Below are 19,341 nucleotides of genomic sequence, written 5' to 3'. Positions count from 1 at the left end.
TGGTTTGAGTAATCAATTATAGTACTGTTGTTTCTGACTGCTGATGTATCAAAGACTGCAATATATAACTTGTATTTAAGAGTTAAAATCCCTAAAATGAATTGTAGTTCATCAGGACTGATGGTAAAGACATCTGTCAGTTAATATTAGCATATGTCTAAACTGGAAATCTTCCATGACATTACACCCGTCTTTACTGTCACTTTTAATCAATGAAACGTGTCCCTAATGTGTCAATAGCATGACATCTAACCCCACACTCTTGAATGAAACTGCCTCGTTGTGCACACTGTAATTTAAATAATGTGTTTTCATTAATTGAAAAGTGTAATGGTGTTATTTTGGGTATCAGAAATATGTCAGAGGGCTGTCATCGACGTCTACCGCTCCTGCTGTGTCTGCGTCATCAAACGCTCCTCAGGTTTCCAGTGGTGCCACACAAATGTGCTCTTACACCTAAATGTGAGGAGACTGATGGGTTTTGCGCTTGACACTGTGTGAGATTGAAGGCTGTCACGCTCTCCATCTCTGCCTTCAGGCCTTCATGGGGAGAAACTTTGTTCTTTTTTGCTCTCTCTCAGTTTGTTCTTCTTCTCTGCTCTCTAAATGCTAATCTGCATGCTTGTAAAGTTACATATGCATAAAATAACATCTGAAGATGGCGGAGCAAAGATCCTCAAACTCTTGTTGCTTTTCAGAGTTGATGTCTGATTCTAGGCTCAACCAGAGGGTTTTAAACTCAAATTTATGACAGAAGTGTGGGTAGGGCTGAGCCATTAATCAAAAAGAAACTGACATTCAGAACCTATAATCATTCTAATTTTTTCAGGTCAGTTTATTTTCTTTTCACTTATTCTCCCTAGTGCATGTGGAGTCACATGACGTCTGTTTTATACTTCTGTAGCCACATCTAATCTCTGGTCAAGAAGGATGATGGACCTATTTTTGGTTTTGGGCAGTGTGTGTTTTCATTTCAGTTGTCCAACGTGGATGTTCAATAAATGATCAGAGATATTAGTGTGCATTTCCTTCAATTGTTTTAAAATCAAGTAATGTATCATTCATTCAGAAAACTCTCACTTGTAATATGAGAACATATTAGCTGTAAAAAAAAAAAATAAAATCTTGTCAGATTTATGAATTATGAGGGCAGAATTTTTTTTAAAAATAAAATTTAAATAAATAAATTAATTAATAAATGAATGAATGAATAAATAAATAAATAAACAAAAAAAAATAAAAAAAAAATAAATCAAATAATCGTTTAATAATTGTAGTTGAGTTAAAATATTACAGTTAAAGGAGATTTAGATTTTATGCCATGCTGCCCAACCCTAAGTGTGGGGATGCATGATATATCACTATTTTTGTTTAGTATCTGATATCAGAATTAGATATTAAATTCTAATTTCTAATTGTTTTTACAATAATCATGGTTAATATATATTTTAACAAATCAAAGTCTGCTTTTTTTCAGGTTGCCCAAGCTAATGCGCATTGTTCCGACTTTAAAATTTATCTCTAGGCGTTAAAGAGGTAACATTTGATGCGAGTCAGTTTGTGGTGAGATGGTGGCACTAGTATTACTACTACTAGTATTGATTGATGATTAGCTACCATACTAGCAGGCGGAGCTTAATTTGCCATATTGATCGTTATAGATTTCCCCATTCAAAACTATACGAGTGACATGTCTTGTGTATTCTGTAGTCTTTAATCATACTTGCTTAATGTTTTTTGTTTCTTATCCCATGGCAGAAACCGACTCCCCTATGTAGCTGAGAAACCAAACTAGTATAGTCTGCTGGTGTACTTTTATACAAAAAAAAATCTACAAACATCCTAGAGGCCTTAATCGAGCACTTATTTAACTCCTATCCTGCCAACATGAATTCACCAGACTTGTGCAGCCAGAAGTTGTGTAAATTCAGTCTATCGAATTGAAAGCAGTAATTTTCAGTTAGCACTTGTTGTTTTAGTGTGCAATGAGCATCAGGCGGGCTGTGGGTGGACTGTGGGCGACCCGCCTGAGGCTCAAATTAGAGACGCTGTACAGCAGATCCTGCCAGCAGAATCCACATCTCCCGAGTTTTTTAGCTGACGTCTGAAAAGAACGAGCTCAAGCATTCTGAAATCTCACCTCAGCGCAAACCTACAGCCGAATGAGCTCAAAGACGTCACGCAATGTCACACAATCAGTCACTGCTGAAATCTTCACACATAGAAATGTTTCACATTGTATGTAATTCAACACTTGCTTTTGGCAAGAAGAAGAAAAAAAAGACCTGCCATACTCTCAAAACAATATATCATCTGAAGGGATTCAATCTCTTTAAGCTCCACCTTTCTGAGAGAGCTTGATCATGACATCATGGCCAAGTCTGTTGTGATTGGTCTACTCCTTACAGGGTGTGTTCAACCCACCGCTCATTAATAAATCTGAATTAAAAATCTGCATGAACTGGAATCTGCGACCCTTTTTTTCGTATTGTGATGCAGTTCCTTGAGACATGGATTATTCAAAGGTTGTTTTCACTTGTAGTCATTGATAGCATGCGAAATTCAGATGGAGGACATGAAATGGTTCTTCTATATAGGAATTGCTATCAGAACATCAAAATGTTTGTCGTGTAGCTTATAATTTTCAATTGGCCAAAATAAAAAAAAATGCAGAACGGCTTTTATAGACTTCCAAAAGTTTTTGCCTCAAAGGGGGAAAGTTAAAAAAAAAACAGGAAAACGGAAGAAAAGCCGGCATGTACTTAATTTTATTCAATATGTTCATCTGTACAAACTTTTTTGAACACAATAATATGTTTGACAGCACTAATAAAGATTATATACAGGCCTAGCTATGTGTAGAAGCGCTATATAAAAATCAGATACAAACACCAACACACTTGTACAAAATCCAGGGGAATATAAATAATGTACCCTGCCGTGCAATCACTGCAATTAAATCTCCATCTTGTTTTGCAACAATCCAAGTCTTTACTGGTGTTTTGGTGGAATAAACAAATTTAACATTTACATTGAGATGCGTAGCAGCAGTTAATGTTTGTTGATGGTAAGTTCATTGATAAAAATGCCCTTGCGAGCGAAACTAGGTGGTTTTTATTGTGGAGCACTATGCCCTCTCACGAAAATAAATAAATAATAATGTAGACTATGCGTCCATGTTTTTGTGTGCTTTCATCTTTTATTTTGTGATGTCTGGAAGATATCAGTTTGGCATAACAATAATAATTTTTAATAAACACGTTTGTTTTACCACATAGTAAAGTGTTTAATGTGTACAACTCTTTGTTAATGAATGCTACAGAATACTGTACCATAGTAAACTGATGAACTGGAATAAAAACGGCAACGTTAGTGTAAACTGTGGTGCATTGCGATTATAACATAGAAAACTGAAGCCTATTGAATAATTATTACAGTTGTGTTGAACCACAGCAATAATATAATTACTACGACAGTTATTTAATTCAAGTAATTATAGTATGCTTTCAGACAGTATTTACTATAGTATTCTTTTTTCATGTAACGTAATAGCTTGTATACCATCTACCACCTCAATGACAGGCATATATATATATATATATATGTGTAAGAGGCTAAATTATCATATGCAATTGTTTATATGACTAAACATGACTTTTTGACTCAAGAAGGTCCATACTGACTCCAAAGGCAGATACTGATATGATCAGGGCCTGGTATTTGGACTTTGGGGGTTTTATGATGTGGTCACATGTTGATTGGTCAGTTTGAATGTCTCAGCATTTGGGCTTTAGTCACATGGTCAAGAAAGATACAAAATAGGTGTAAAACTCTACTCTGTCTCTTTGCCTGCCCTGTCTTTTCCTGGCCTGTCTTTTCCTGCTCTGCTCCTCTCCTCCTCTGGAGTCTATATTCTCTGACTCTACTGCAATCAGGCTAACTTCTGGGCCTGCTCTCTTTGTCTCTCTCTCCCTCCCCCTGTGTCTCTCCTTCTACCTCTGGTAACTTTAATTTTACATTTAAGCTGGGTACAATTAATATCGTATGTTTTGTCATTTCATATTTTGTCATTTTATACAGTTATTTTGTAATTAATTCAGTTGTAACCATAGAGAATTATTGTCATTAAATCATTTCATTTTCAAGTATTTGTGAATTACTTTTGATTTAAAATCAACATTTAATTGTTCCATATTGCAATACAATCACATAATATTGATGTTCTCCCACATTTATAGCTATTAATACTGCTCTTATTTCCATTTTTTGGTATGAGATTGCAGAAGAATGGTTTGACTAGAAATGTACAGTTTTTTTTTTTTTTTTTTTTCTTACAATCATACTGAACTTTTTAGTCACCCGGCAGAACTACAGTTCGAACTGCTGTGGTTAAAAACCCATTCTTACATATGTTAGTAGAAAACCCCTCTTCTTTATATAAGGATCATGCCTAACATATGTGCTTATTTTCTATTTATATCTCCTTTAAAATATTGTATAAATTTTAAAAATACAGACTTTCCTCAGTGTTTCACATTTAGTTTTTATTTTCTGCCATCTATCTGAATTTCGCGCATCACCAGAACCACATAAATGCAAACAACCTATAAGAAAACTGTGGGCATGTTTTTTTTTTTTTTTTTTTTTTTTTTTGCTTTAAGTGGAATGCATGTGGTAAAGTAGACATTTCATTCAAAAAGATCGAGAGAAGAGTTTCAGTGGAGTTATTACAACCTAACAAACACCTCCTTCTCAACATTTCTGTTTTTTGACATAGTGCTATCAAAACTGACAGGTGGAGGGGGATAGTTAAGTATGTTAACCACACCCAATACCTCAGACAGACCTAATCTGAGAATTTAACTGAAAACAAACAGAATTTAAAATCTGAAAATGCACTTCCTATCAAGAACAAACTTTTTTTTTCTTAATGACATGCACAGATTAATTGTTCACCACAACACTAGCAATGTGAGCTAACATATAAAAATAGTTGTTTTAGATTTCATGCGTACTTTAAGGCTTTCTCTGCACTTGTAAACAAGCCAGGTTTTCATCCAAACATGAGACAAATAGGGAAAAAGTGAAATGCATTTCGTTTGTTTTTAAAGCAGCTGGCTGTAGTATTGGTAACCAGCAGTAAACTGTAATGAAGACAACTGATTGGTCACATGTGTTGGTGATATGTGCAGCTGTTTGGTCACAATAAACATCAGATATTATTCTACAAATCCTTTTTTTTGCCGCTAACATCAATTATTTCTCACGGAATCTGTGTGCGCAGATATTTTCACAGATTGTTAGCCCATCAATGAGTCTTTCTTTAATATATATTTGTTCAGTTTTTTTCTTAATTTCAGTAATATTATTAGCTAATATGAAAATGTTCATTTGATTTATTTACAACACAGTTTGTAAAGTAATATTTTCTGTTTTTTAGTAGATCTATTATATGAGAGACTTGCTTTGTTTACCAAAAAAGTGGATCTTATTAGATTTGCATCGTAAACATTAAAATAAAAGTTAAAAAAATATATATATTATTTCATACATTAGGTTTTTATTCATTCAGCATAAAACCGCAGATTTTTCTTTTTCTTTCACAATTCTGTGCAGAAATAGCAAAAATGTTCACAGACTCTGTCTGACCCTACTGATGGGGTAATTGCTCATTGATAAAGGGTTATGGAAACATAACCAGTAAGCATTAATATGAACCATAACAAGGGTGTCATGTTTGATGTAAATGAAAGAATGAGTTCTCATACTAAAATCTTTTTAGTTTAAAGCATTTTGTGACTCTTTTTTTTCCTCTTTCTTTCTTTACAGCTAATGTGACATTTGAGCAAAAACAGCTCTATTCAACACCAGTGGAAAAGCATGCCCAATATGACAGCAGTCCATCTCTGGTAAGCACTTGTCTGTGTATGATATCTCATATTGTCTTACAAATCATAAACACACACACACACACACACACACACACACACACACACACACACACACACACTTTGCTGTTCTTTTTATTTATCTCTCAACATTTCATAACACTCCATTTCCACTCCATTATTTCGAAACCTAAAATGACTTGTTGTTTTTGAGGCACTTCCTCACTTTTCTGATCATTTGTGTTTGTGTAACCCATCAAAGTCTGTCTGAACAAAGCAGTGTGTAAGCATGTGATTAGCGAAGATGCATAAAAGAACAAATAAGAGAGAATAAAGCTAGAATGAATAAGAACTTATAAATGAAACATTTATGAAGCAAAGTTTTGGGTGCAAAATGTAATTGAACATCAGGGAAATATTTTTAACTTTTTTTTTTCTGTTGAAACAAAAGTTGCTTTCTCATAGGCCACTTAAGGAGATAGTTCAGTCTAATCAGTTTAACCAATTATATTTCAGCATCCCGGGTTGCCTTGGTGGAAAACAGTGCATTTTATTCATTCATTTAGAAAGTCTCTGAAACCATGTCCATGACTGAAATGTGACCTATGGTGGACAGTGGCAGCCTCCGAAATGAGACACAGATTCAGAGTTCCACATGAGGTTATTAATTAGCAAAGTAATATAAATATTACAAACATAAACATTAGGCGAGAAGGTTTCATTGTAACCGCATGTCCTAACAACACCAGACAAAACACAACAGAAACTTAAATACAGCCATTCAGAAGCACAGATTATGCAATCACTCACCAAATGGTAAGGTTTAAAATCTAATTAATACCCGCTTTAACATTGTTAAATGTACTAAATCACTTTTCAAATGGTTTATTTTATATTGAAGATCTGAGGTGAACTATCTGCTGCTGCTTTCAGTAGTATGGCAATAAATATCATGTAAAATGGCATTCAAACTCACATTATTAGCATTTAACACAGAATAAAGCACCTGATGTGTACCTGAGGGGATCATTGTTAGTTTTCTGTTGCTTACCTGCCATTGTTAATATATCAATTCGAGGTGTTAGTTAGAACGAACTCCTAGCCGTTGCTTGTATTTAGAACACTATTTAAATCACTCTCTTCTGTCATTAATCTGGCAACCTGTGTTTGCGTTTGTTTTTATCCAGGAGTGCGATACCAAGTTCAACCACTGGGTTTCAAACTTGTAAACTGTACCTTTAATAACCCTCTGGAATTTTCTTCTAAAATTAGTATTTTATTTTATTTTATTTATTTATTTATTAATTTATTTATTTATTGCAATCGCTTAATCCAACACAAAATCCACAAAGTAAAAAAAAAAAAAAAAGTTGTTTTTTATTTTAGTTTGCAATTAATTATTGATGCGATTCGACATCTTGTGGCGCAAATTGAGTGAATGACATTTGGTGAATTGGATGTTTTGTGTGTTTGATGCACTGCAGACCACAAAAGAAGGTAGGAGCAAACATCAAACAAATGGAGCAATGGAAAAGACAGGAAAGCAAGCAGCTTACACTGATGGAGATTTTTTTCAAGGATGACAGTCGCTGGACGTGACCTAATTGAAGAACATTATTTTTGCTTTACATGTAAGGCTGGTGTTATGATGTGCATCAAGACAAATGTTTTCGTTGAACTCTTTCCCTGCGGTTAATGAGAGAAAACGCTTCCCTGCCATAGTTTTACGGTAGGGAAAGCCATAACGTATGTCCTGAGTGAAGTACATGATGTTAGATGATCCGGGGAGTGAAATCTGAGAGAAAGTAAAATCGTGGGTTTTCAATCTTGTCTTGATACCAAAATAAAGAAGCGTCATTTTTATGATTTTAGAAAGGTTGTACATCTAATATATTTTATTTTTATTTTATTTTAAAATTATATAATTTTTATTATTTTATATATTTAATTCAATTTAATATATTTTTTATCACAAAATTTTTAATTATTATATATAATAAATTCTTGGAATTACCAGCACTGTAAAGGCAATAAAAAAATTACTTTTTCTTTGACATAAAAGTAGATTTACTAAACACTCAGGAGCTTAAGGAAAAATTGCCATTTAAAATAATATTTCAGACCGCATTTAGAGTTTTTCTTTTTTCTTTTTTTTTCTTTGCATCTGAACTCTTCAAACATTTTTCTTTTGGTGAAATTTACCCAATAAAGTTTCATTATAACATTTCATTGTTTGAATCAAACTGCTTGACTGTAGATTAGCTTGACTCCCTGTTTTGACTAGCGTATGTTGTTTTGACTTTTATCTCTAGGCAAAAGGCAGTTTTTCTTCAAAGGATGTTGTTGTGAAAAATAAGAGGTTGTGAGGTATTCTTACATTTTCACTGTAAAGACATCACCATTATTTTTTCTTCTTTGTTATGACATAAGTGGCTCTAATGTTATCAGTTCTCAGTTAATTAGGATAGTTTCTCCTTTCATCCATGCTTTTGAGAAACGGTTTGGACTCTCGGCTAATGAGCTCGTCTTAATCATACATTCCATTGTACGTGGACATGAGCAGAATGCTTTAAATATTTCATATTTTCAGCTGAGCGGTGTTATTCTCTTCAAAGACTTTTATTTAAAAATGAATGCTGTATTTTTTATTTCTTTTAACGCTAAAAGTTTTTGTAGCTTTACATGAGACCGTGTTTGAAAGTAGTAATCATTTCTGTGCTTTTGCTGAAGAGAAAAGTGGGTTAGAGACATACCTGCCAACTATGGGATGTGAAAATAAGGGATATTTCAAATTTCATTAACCTTTTCTTCACTGTATAATTTAAAGAGCCCCTATTATGAATTTTTGAAAATGAGCTTTCATGCAGTGTGTAACACAGCTCGAAGTGAAATATCCAGCATGGCTTAAATCTGAAAGTGCATGGTGTTTAAAACTATTGAATCATCGATAAAAGAGTTGACTCAGAGTGGTTCAAATGAATCATCTTGGTAATGAATCTTTAGCCGTGTTGGTGTGACGTCGATACAGAACTCAAGCCCCACCCATTTGTTGCATGGGAAAATTGAAACGTATATAAATTTATTAACCCTTGCATACACAAAGTTCACGCTACATTTGGTCGCTACTCTTTTCGGTTTTCTACTGCTGATAGTTGGAATCATCTGCAGCAGACCTTAAAGCTCAACACTTAATTCACGATCATCTTTTTAAAAATCCAGTAAATAGTACAAGATCACTGTGATTGTTTTTAGTTTAAGTCTTTTGCCTCATTCCACCCTGAAGACACAGCTGGCTCGTCTTGGCCCAAGGTAAAGGTAGTGACTGGAAACGCGACTGGCCCTGGCTCGCCCTGGCATGCTCTCTTTAGGCGTGACCAATACCGCATGTCTTTTCCCCAACATTCTTCAGAATATCTTGTTTTGTGTTCAACACAAGAAATGTATAAACATTTAGAACCACTTGAGTGTAAGTACATTTTCATTTTTTGGTGAACTGTCCCTTTTAAAAGAAGACACAAGAGTCTGTGAATCTAGCTTAGAGACTGTTGATGAGCACATCCAGTTCTTCTTTTTTTTTCCTTCCAAAATGTGTGTGGAGACAGAATGTCACACATATTTGGTAATGGAATATGGATGAGGTGTTCTGTATCTTGCACATTTTTTATTTATAGATGTATTTTTTGGACTGAAAAATGGTGCAAATTACAGGTGGGTTTGGAAGTTTAAGATCTTTTAGTTTCATTAATTTTAATTTTAGAGTTTTTCTACATTCCAAGATTTCTGTCTGCTGTTTTAATGAATAACACCCTGCTTTCGATATTACAATAACATCTTCTAATGTAATGCTTACAGTAATTACTTGCACATGAATTAACTATTGAAGACCATAATTAACAAGAGCCCGAAGTACCAAATTCAGTTACTGTTAGTGTTTGTATTATTTTATAAGTGTTTATTGTATCCAAACACAAACCTATTGAATTAGGTATTTTATGGTGTGTTGTAAATTGTAGCCTTTACTGTTTTTAGTCACAAGGTCCTATGACAAAGTGCTCTTCAAGGTCCCGTGAAGTGTATTGAAATGTGCATTTTTATTCTATGTTTAACGTAAGCTCAACCAAAACACGAAGAGGAAGTGGGACATAGTGTAGCTTCTTTTTTTTTTTTTTTTAAAAGGGGGTGGGACATGTCAGATACTAGAGAGCCTTTGATTGGTTATGATTTGATGAGAAACAATAGTATGAGGTGACGACTGAGTAAAACTATTGATCCATTTAGGCGGAAGTGACAAACTACAAATTTTGTCACTATTTTGGAGCACACTAGCTTAAAGACATCTTAAAAATAAACAATACAGATACTAACATTCAAAACAATTTTAATTTCATCGTAGTGATGGGAAGATCGGATCATTTTACTGACTCGGATCTTTGAGACTCGTTCATCGAGATGAACAAATGTTTTTTTTTGAGTCGTTTCGTTCAATTGGTTCATTTTGCCAGAATATCATTAAAATGTTACGAATTGCTTCCAAACACATCTACAACTAGCCCAAAAGGTTGATCACATGACAAATAAGTCATAAATAGAATACTATAAGAAGGAGAAAATAATAATTTAATGTTTACCTGCTCTTTTGTCTATGAAGGTATTGTTGTCTCTTTGCTCAGCTCACCTCTTCATGTCTTAATGTCAGTGGTTTGTTCACGTTACACTGACAATCAAATATAATCTTAACTAATGTACACAGTCTGAGTTGATAGGAGCCATGATAATAGTTCACCTTTCGAGTTTTCCAGTTCTTGATTCGTTCGTTCATCACATGACAGAATCCCTCAAACCCGATGACTCGAGAGTTGAACAGATCAATTCTTTTTCCGGCTCTAGACGCATATGATTGGCCCGTGAGGAACGAATGACTCGGACCCGATAGAGGACTCGAGAGGTGAACGGTTCAATTCTTTTTCTGGCTCTAAACGCATATGATTGGCTTCTGCCTTTCTGCGATGAACAACTCCAAGGACTTGAAATGAACGATACCACCTGCAAAAATGTGCGCACGCGTGGATGAACGAATCACTCCCTGAGAGGACTCGTAGTTTCCGAGTCATATTGAAGATTCGTTCAAAATGAACGAATCATTCATGAACGACTCATCACTATTTGCACCTTTAACTTAATTTAGAGGTGATCTTTGCAGAGCAGCTGTTACATCAGAGAGGTTTAACAGTATATCATCACCACTCGGATCTGTATGCTCTGGGCTACGTCAGATCTTGGTCAAGATTCAAAAAGAAAAACAATCTGGAAAGCGCTGAGCCTTTGGGCAGGTTCTGACACAGACACTGGGACTAGGAGGCTCCGGAACAGATGGAATATTGCTGATTACTCTTCTATTTCTAATATTCATATTGCCTTCGAAAACTTTTCCGAATCTTTGAGCAGGGCCCTAATCAGTATCGTAAGACCGATAGCAGTGATATATGAATAGTAATAAGGATGCTGATATGGGTCATTCTTCACCCTTTCTGCTAACAAATGAATGTGGCCAGCTGGATGACTTATGCAAATACTGGATGGCTGCCTTAAATGGTATTAAACACCCCAGATTGTCTCATGAGTGATAGACTGTTTAAATTTGTATATTTCTCTATTATATAGCAACAAATCATTACAAATATTTTGGAAATCAGCACAACTAATGTAGATGAATCTTACAAACTGATTCTTCTAAATCAATCAAACACATAGACTAGCTCAATGTAGTCTGACTCATGCACATAGGACTCTGAACAGATTGTTCTGATTGACAAACAAATGAATGTTTGCAATAGTCAATCAAAAACCAACAGCTCAACCCAAGTAGTTTTAAATAATGAACAAATTACTCTTATGAACGGGTTCTTTTTTTAGTGAATCAAAAACACACAGCACAACAAACGTAGTTCAAATGATGACCAAATGACTCTTATGAACCGTATTTTTTTTTTATTTTTTTTTTAGTGAATCAAAAACAAACTGCACAACCAAAGTAGTTCAAATGAGGAACAAATGACTTATGAACTGGTTCTTTTTAGTGAATCATAAACACAGCATAAATAAGGTACAGTAGATCAAATTACGAACAAATGACTCTTATGAAATGTTTTGTTTTTTTTAGTGAATCAAAAACAAACAGCACAACCAAAGTAGTTCAAATGAGGAACAAATGACTCTTATGAACCGGTTCTTTTTAGTGAATCATAAACACAGCATAACTAAGGTACAGTAGATCAAATTATGAACAAATGACTCTTATGAACCTTTTTTTTTTAGTGAATAAAAAACGAACAGCACAACCAAAGTTGTTAAAATGAGAAACAAATGACTCTTATGAACTGGTTCTTTTTTAGTAAATCAAAAACAAACTCAAGTAGTTGCTCAACTCAAGTAATTTAAATCAGTGGTCCCCATACTTTTTGTCACGGCAGACTGGTCAACAATTGACAATTTTACTGCAGTCTGGGTGGTGGGTGATAATGACAAGCTGCCAAAACATCGCTGTAGCTCTGATACAAGTTATATTTATGGAGAAAATCTAAAAAAACACTGCTGTGCTACAGACATGTGTATATTCCACACAAAATTTAAAGCTTATCAATCAGATCTTGTCATGTGACTCGTGGTGTGCTTGTGGCATTCTGAAGATGTTTTAACTGAGAGCGCCTGGAAGTTGCAGGTGCGTCACACTGCTTGTGCTCATCGCTCCCAATATGCATGCCACGCACCTCTATTGAAAAGAACAAACTTGTGCGCAGAAAAGACGCCATATGTGATTGGTTGCCATCATTTGCAATCTCCAGCAGTTGGTCTTCTTGCACAGACATGCTAGATTCACTTGATTTGTTGACAATTGGGTTGCGGATTAATTCCTTGGCAGATCAAGGGTCCTTTACCTCTTTGCAAAGAAACTTTCCAAAGACGTCTGTTTCTTACTGCTTTTGGATTAAATTTTGATGCTCACGTAACTGATATGTAACTGAAAGAATATGGTCATTTTTCAAAATAAAAGACAAATGAAAGATCTTCCAGACATATAATAAATAAAATGGAAATAATTAATGATTTCTTGTGTGGCCCTGTAATTGATCCACAGACCGGTACCGATCTGGTGGCTGAGGTCCACTAGTTTAAATGATGAACAAATGACTCTTATGAACTGGTTCTTTTTAGTGAATAAAAAAAAAAATCACAGTAGAACCAATGTAGTCTGATTGACAAACAAATGACTCCTATGAACTGGTTCTTTTTAATGAATCAAAAACACACAGCACAACCAAAGTAGTTTAAATGATGAACAAATGACTTTTAATGACTAACTGGCAGCTAGCTCTCTGCAACTCTCTCATTGTCCCCACTGAAGCCAAGTAAGGTTGCGCTTGGGCAATACCTGGATGGGAGACCACATGGGAAAGCTAGCTTGCAGCCAGAAGTGGTGTTAGTGAGGCCAGCAGGGGGTGCTCAACCTGCGGTCTGTGTGGGTTCTAATGCCTCAGTATATTGATGGGGACTCTGTACTGCTCAGTGAGTGATGTCTTTTGGATGAGACGTTAAACTGAGGTCCTGACTCTCTGTGGTCATTAAAAATTGTCCTTTGAAATGGAGTAAGGGTTAAACCCTGGCATCCTGGCCAAATTTGCCATTTGCCTCTTTGAAACTGTTTTTATTATTTAGTGAATCAACAACAGTGCAACCAATGTAGCCTGACTGTATAGAATAAATAACTTGTATGAACATGTCCTTTTTAGTAAAAAATTAAAAATCAAAAACAGTAGAACCAATGTCTGATCAACAAACAAATGAATCATATAAACTGGTTCTTTTTTAGTGAATCAAAAACTCACAGCACAACCAAAGTAGTTAAATGATAAACACATCACTCTTATGAACTTTATTCAATGTCATTTAGAAAGAGAGTAAACCATATCAGTCAGATTGATTCACAAATAACTCTTAGGAACTTTTTTTTGCTTTTTTTGTTAATCGACAACAGTAGTCTGATTGTGAAGAATGAATCACTGTTATGAACTGGTTCTTAGTGAATTAAATGAACATTGTTGAACCAATGTAGTTTGACTGACAAACAAATGACTTTTATGAACTAGCACAGCAAAGCGTTTGACTGCATCTGAAATTGCATTCTTGTCCAAGTGAAATCATGCAGTGTGGGGTTTTGGTGGTTTGATGTTTGTCTCAACTTAAGGATTCAGTTGTGGGTATATAAACAGTCTGAATGTGTAATATGAAAACTAGCTGTACTAAACTTAAATGGGGAAAAAAATGTACTTAATGCAGCTCATAAAAAAATACCAAACCTTCTATAAGGTTTTATGCATGATAGTTTTTAAAGTCAAACAATTCTCACAACTTAACAGAAAAACTGTTTATCAATTTTAGACCAAATGGTGCGCAATCGTCCAACCGTCCCTTCAATCTTCCATTTTAATGTGACGTAAGGCATTATCCATGCAGACTTTCTGTTTTAGCTGCCAATGGGAAGATTTGTGAGGATTATATTTATGCCTTTTTGCCAAATTAAGGAATATTAGTGCCCTACTAACAAGTATGGCTATGATAATCGCAAATTTATAAATATAAATGAAATGAGCACAGCGATTTTATCATTTTCTGGGCTTTCTGTTAATATGTGGTCCCTGCTGAGTGTTGGTACAAAATTAGTCCATCCAAACAAAACTATTTTAGTCTTTGAGAAGCGTCTCTGAAATGAACTGAGTGAAATGCAGAAAGCAGTGAAGTGTGAACACAAAAGATGTGCACATTTTTAGACTTCTGTCTGGGTTACTTTAGTGTTAGTCTCAAATTATCCACTGTTATCTTCAAATGGAAAGTATGGAAACATTAAACTAAACATTGATGTAAGTAAATAAAAATATAACTGGAATGGGAGGATGGATTGATGGGCAATGAATGGATTGATGAATGGATGGATAGGCAAAAGTATGGATGCGAAAATGGATGGATTGATGTGTGAGTGGGTGGGAAAATGGATTAATGAGCAATGAATGGATTAATTGGATAGATGTATGTATGGATGGATGGGTGGGAAAATGGATAGATGGATGGGCAATGGATGGATTAATCAATAGATGGATGGATGGATGGATGGATTAACTAGATGGATGGATGGGTGGGTAAGAGAGAAAAATGGATTAATGGACAATGGATGGATTAATTAATGGATGGATGAGCAAATGAATGGATTAACTGATGGATGAACAATGGATAGATTAATTGATGGATGAATAGGCAAAATTATAAAGGGGAATGGATGGATGGATGGGTGGGTGGGTGTGAAAATGGACTGAGCAATGAATGGATTAATTGATGGATGGATGGATGGATGGATGGATGGATGGATGGACAATGGATGGACTAATTGATAAATGGATTGGTAAAATGATGGATGGGACGATGGATGGATGGATGGATGTATTGATGGATGGGTGGGAAAATGTGTTTGGCAGTGGATGGAATTAATTATTGAATGGGCGGATGGATGGATGGGAAATGGATGGATGGATGGATGGGCAAATGGATTGAAAAACAATGGATGGATTGAATGGTTAAATGGATGGGTTGATGGTTGGAAGATAGGTGGATAGACAGATGATGAATGGATGCACAGGCAGAAAGACAGATTGAGTTGTTGGGTAGGCAGATAAATGGACAGATGGAAAGATGGATGGATAGATAGATACAGATGTACAGTTGCATGGATGGGTGGATGGATGGATGGATGGATGGATGGATGGATGGATGGATGGATGGACAAATAGCTAGATGGATAGATGGGCTAATCAGTGGATAGATGGTAGGATGGGCAAATGGATGAATAGATGGTCAGATAGATGGATTATGGATGATTGGGAAAGAAAAGCATGAATGGACAGATTAATGGACAAGAAGCTGGAGAGACAGATGTGGACATGAATGAATGGTCAAATAAATAGATTGACATGGATGGATGGGCGGAGATAAAATGAATGAATAAATGAATGTATAGATGGGCAAATATTTGGATGTATGGATGCATGGACAGACAAATTAAAAGATGGATGGATGGATGGATGGCTCGAAATATGTGGATGAATAGATGGATGGATGGGCAAATGGATAAGTTTGTGGATCGATGAAAAGATAATCAAATATGGAAAGATGGAGGTAAGTAGGTGGAAGGGTGGGTGGATATATAGATAAAATTATGAAATGATGGATGATGGATGGACAAAGATAGATTATGGGATGGGTTTATGGTTGGAAATGTGGATGGGTGGATATATGAATGAATGGATGGACAAACTGATGGATAAATTATTGTATGGATGGGCTAATTGATGGATGTGTAGACACATGGACAGACAAAATGAAAGATGCATTGATGGCTAGATGGATCAATGGATGGGTCAATTAGTGGATGGATGTATTGGCAGGTGGATGAACAGATGGTCAAGGATGGAAATGGGGAGGTAGTTAGGTGGAAGGGTGAATGGATAATGTTTATAAATTATAAACAATTACAAAATTTATAATGATTGAACGCATGGTTGAACACAGATAGATGGATGGATGGTTGGAAATGTGGATGGATGGATAGATGAATGAATGGATGGACAGATGGATCAAATGGATAGATAAATGAATATATAGATGAATAGTTGGATTTATGGATGCATGGACAGACAAATTAAAAGATGGATGGATGAATGGCTGGATAGATGGATGGATGGGTCAATATGTGGATGAATGGATGATTGAGATGAAAAGATGGGCAAAGATGGAAATGTGGAAGTAGGTGAAAGGGTAAATGGATATAAAGATTACTTGATTGAACACATTGATGGACAATGGATATATAGACTGATGCATTAATGGTTGGAAATGTGGATGGATGAATGAATGGATGAACAGATAGAAAAATGGATCGATAAATGAATGTATAAGTGGGCAAATAGGATCTTTAGATGCATGGACGGAAAAATTAAAAGATGGATGGATGGATGAATGGATGGATGGATGGATGGATGGGTCAATAAGTGGATGAATAGATGGATGGATCAATGAGTTGGTGGATGGATGACTAAAGAGTCAAAGATGAAATGAAGAGGTAGGTAGGTGGAAGGGTGGATGAATGTATAGATTATTTTATAAACTGATGAATGCGTGGATGGACACAGATGATAGATTGGATGGATGGCTGGAAATGTGGATGGATGAATGAATGGATGGACGGAGATCAAATCTATGTATAAATGAATGTATATGGGCAAATAGTTAGATGTATGGATGCATGGAAAGACAAATTCAAAGATGGATGGATAGATGGATGGATGGGTCAATTAGTGGATGAATAGATAAATGGATGAATGAGTTGGTGGGTGGATGAATAGATGGTCAAAGATGGAAATGTGGAGGTAGTTAGGTGGAATAGTGAATGCATATAGATTAATAAATTAATAGATGGGTGGTTGGAAATGTTGATGGATGGATAGATGGATATATGAATGGATGGACAGATAGACTAAATGGATGGATAAATGAATGTATAGAAGAGCAAATGGTTGGATGCATAGATGCATGGACAGACAAATTAATTGATTGGATAGACAGCACGATGGATGGATGGGTCAATAAGTAGACGAATAGATGAATGAGTGAATGCGTTGGTGGGTGAATGAATAAATAGTCAAATGGAAATGCAGAGATAGATAGATAGATAGATAGATAGATAGATAGATAGATAGATAGATAGATAGATAGATAGATAGATAGATAGATAGATAGATAGATTAATGGATGGATGGATGGATGGATAGTTGGAAATGTGGATGGATGGATGAATTGATGAATAGACAGAGTCAACAGTGAAGTGGATGTAAATAAGTTCTTGTAGTTCTTGTATTGTTTGGTGAAGCTTTTATTAGTGATCGCATCAAGCTTCACTTTAGCACAACTGACTTACAGAGAGACTAGAAGAGATTCAGGCTCTCATTTCAACTTTGTTCTTTTGTTCTCCTCTCCCTCTATCTCTCTCTCTTGGTCTCTGAGTTAAACACTGCTTTGACTTGACAGCGCAGTGGATTTAGAAGTACTAAGAGAGGATCACATCGAAACTTCTGGAGTCACATGTTCAGATGAGGAGTCATTGAGCTCATGTCAGTGAAAGGAGTTCTGGGAATTCAGTAAGAGCTCCTCCTCGCTGAGGCTTTTTAAACGACACTTTCGACTTCTCAGCACGGCTCTGCTCTCGTGTACATGAAAGACTGTACTGTGCTCTGCTACTGAGAAAGCCGTTAGATCAGTGACACTCAACTGATATTGTTTAACTACGATAAACCCACAAGACGGTTTCATCACCCAGAGGTTGATCTTCTGTGCCTTCAGAGACTCCATTGAGAATCATTCAGTCCATTCAGTGACTCACTTGAAAACTCTAGTCAGCTTTGTCCTAATCTAGTTTCATAATATACTCAGGGATGATTGGTAGTGACTTGCTGTTCTTCGTTTTGTAGAATGGCATCTTAAAGACGCCTATCATGTGGAGAATGAAGTCACATGCGTTACAGACTTCAACAGAGTGTAAAAATCTTGATGGTTTTGTGGGTCTCGTCTATCAAATCTGATCTTTATTTTGTATCTTTTATTGGATTTAAGGTGATTGAGGCCATCATACAGCTGGTTTTTCTTTCTCTAAAAGCATTTTAGAGTTTCCTTGGCTGTGTTTTGTATCGTTGTCTTGTTGAAATGTCCTCTCTGGTTTCATCTTCATCATCCTGCTAATTAAGTCCATTTGTTTGGATCCGATCCCAAAATTCTGAGTATCAACCGATACAGATCAGATTCTGTTACTGTGCTGTTTTATTTCTTTTTTACATAATACAGTTTCTATAGTTCCTTATAATAGGCCTTATAATAGGCTACCTTCATGGCTTTTGTTGGCTTTTATTGGCTTATAAATTTCACAGAATCTAGCGCACATGCAAGATCGGATTTGGATTGGTACCAGCTTGCCGATACCCGATCTAGCAAAAATATGCGATATCGAACCGATATCCAATCCAAGTATCGGGATCGGTGCATCCCTACTGCTAATGTAGATGTTGGACTGAAGCTGCCATTTACAATGAGGAAGGGAAGAGGGTTGCTGAATAACTACTGAGAGATTTCAGCCGCTGTCTGGGCTTTCACTGCCTTTCTACACCTCCCTTTCTTCATGTGTTCAATACTTGTGTCATTTCATTTTATTATACATAACTTAATTTGTAAAAGAATTAGATTTGATTTCTTTTTATAAATAGATTTCTGTGGTTATCAGCATCTGGTGAACATTTCAAGCCAACAGCACCTTTAGAAATATGTTTTCTGAGAAAAATGGTGATGTGTTGAATACTTATTT

At 35.6% G+C, this 19,341-nt stretch overlaps 1 long non-coding RNA gene across 5 annotated transcripts in view; it reads left to right on the top strand.

Annotated features, from left to right (window-relative positions):
• Nucleotides 1-19,341, top strand: part of LOC141376432 (uncharacterized) — a 251,223-nt gene that overhangs the window by 68,051 nt on the left and 163,831 nt on the right. For 2 of the 5 annotated variants that reach the window (XR_012386470.1, XR_012386469.1), the window contains exon 2: nucleotides 5,830-5,909. The exons of the other annotated variants lie outside the window; for them this stretch is intronic. This is a non-coding gene — a long non-coding RNA (uncharacterized lncRNA). The remainder of the gene's footprint in view (nucleotides 1-5,829; nucleotides 5,910-19,341) is intronic. 5 annotated transcript variants of the gene reach the window in all.

Source organism: Danio rerio, chromosome 10, assembly GCF_049306965.1.
Source record: "Danio rerio strain Tuebingen ecotype United States chromosome 10, GRCz12tu, whole genome shotgun sequence".
NCBI classification, from domain to species: Eukaryota; Metazoa; Chordata; class Actinopteri; order Cypriniformes; family Danionidae; genus Danio; species Danio rerio.
Note: the sequence above shows the minus strand (reverse complement) of the source record. Positions and strands in the feature narration are given on the sequence as shown.